The 1,579-nt window shown below is 41.2% G+C and overlaps 1 long non-coding RNA gene across 1 annotated transcript; it reads right to left on the reverse strand.

The window, feature by feature from the left end:
• Positions 1 to 6: 6 nt before the first annotated feature.
• LOC103376401 (uncharacterized) lies at positions 7 to 1,474 on the reverse strand. Its single transcript, XR_521317.1, has 3 exons — positions 1,461 to 1,474; positions 468 to 474; positions 7 to 83 (listed from the first exon to the last, which is right to left on the reverse strand). It is a non-coding gene; the product is annotated as an uncharacterized LOC103376401 (long non-coding RNA).
• Between the last annotated feature and the right edge of the window lie 105 nt (positions 1,475 to 1,579).

A 1,579-nucleotide genomic window follows, 5' to 3' on the forward strand; every position in this document is an offset into this window, starting at 1 on the left:
ACCTGAGTGAGAACCAGCTGCAGGATTCAGGAGTGAAGCATCTGTGTGGTTTTCTGGAGAGTCCACACTGCAGCCTGGTGATTCTGGGGTCAGACATTATGTTTTATTTGTGTGCTGAAATGAAAATTATGTGAAAGTTGTGGTGGCACTAAACTGATCCACACTGAGGATCGTCATGGTAAGCTCTCAGGTATTTCAGTAGTTTAGTTCATCAGACGTTTAAAACAGTAAACAAATAAATGTTGATCCCACTATCAGAGTTCAAGGTGACATCTTCAAATGTCTGGTTTAGTCCAAAACCACAGATATTCAGTTTAGTGTGATAGAAAACAGAAAGTCTTCACAGTGGACAAACTGAAATCAGTTTGATGTTTTAGCTCAATAACTGATTCTAACTATCACAGAGATATTGTAATGTTTTGTCCATGGATTGATCAAATCCCTGGTTCATGACCTGATTAGGACACCTGGGATCTTTCTGCGGGCTTCAGACTAACTTTTTCACTGGTAGCACCGGTACGACCTTATCGATAGACCGAATGATTTACTTATACTCCCTGAACATCCCACATAGCAGGCTGCGGTAGCTGCTGTTGGTGGCTGCGATGTACTCTGACAGGTGTGTGGCCAAAAATTACTTTAAAAATAATGAACTAGGGCACTTTTAATGTCATATTTCTCCGAGGTTAAACCATGTTACATGAATTCTCCATGCAGTCTTTTCTATGAGCAGCCTTTTCTTCATTGACAGCGTGGACAATGCATTAAGCCGTCATGCCAGTAGCTGTCAACTAGTAGAAGAGGAGGGGAAAGGCAGTGTGCCGGCGTCAGAAAGCGCAGTCGTAAGAACGTCGAAGGACAGTTTTGATGTCCAACCACAGAAGACAAAAGTAAATAAAGACCAAATTAATTGGCTTACAGCAAAAGTGGACGGATCTGGAACGCACCAAACTGCGCCCCGTGAGAAAATCTGCAGCTGCCAATCAGAGCCCGAGCCAAGGTCACATGATCATGAAAAGTTTTTCGAGCTACATACACACTCATGTGGCAGACCTCCCGCATCCAGGAAGTGCAAAATTAGTAAACACACAGTAAAATCTAATTGTAAATCTGTTAATACTACAAATATTGTTGATATGGCAAAATAATATAAACATTATTATTAATTTTATTACTATTTTGTGGTAATTAATTCAGATTTAATATTGTGTTTGAGAACTACTTTTTATTTGGTCATTAGTTAGTGGGGCTGTGCCCCTGCGCCCTGTGTTAACCAGCCGCCACTGTTGAAACGTCTCCATGGTTCCAGAACATGGAACATATTTTACAGTCTGGAGCCTCATTTTGTTCATGTTTCCTCATTCTGTGTTTTTCTGACTCTGAGTAGAAAGTGAAATAAATGTCAGTGTGTGTTTTCCTTGTGTTTGTTGCTCAGCATGAGTTTGTGTTGATGGAGCCACTGGTGGAGCTGCAGAGGACCAGAGCTGAAGTCACTGCGTCTTTATTGAAGCAGCAGCATGTTGTCATTAATATTAATGAGAGCTCTTCTTCACTGGTTCTGTTGGACTGTTTAAAGCTG

This window comes from Stegastes partitus, unplaced genomic scaffold (genome assembly GCF_000690725.1).
Source record: "Stegastes partitus isolate 25-593 unplaced genomic scaffold, Stegastes_partitus-1.0.2 Scaffold4514, whole genome shotgun sequence".
NCBI classification, from domain to species: domain Eukaryota; kingdom Metazoa; phylum Chordata; class Actinopteri; family Pomacentridae; genus Stegastes; species Stegastes partitus.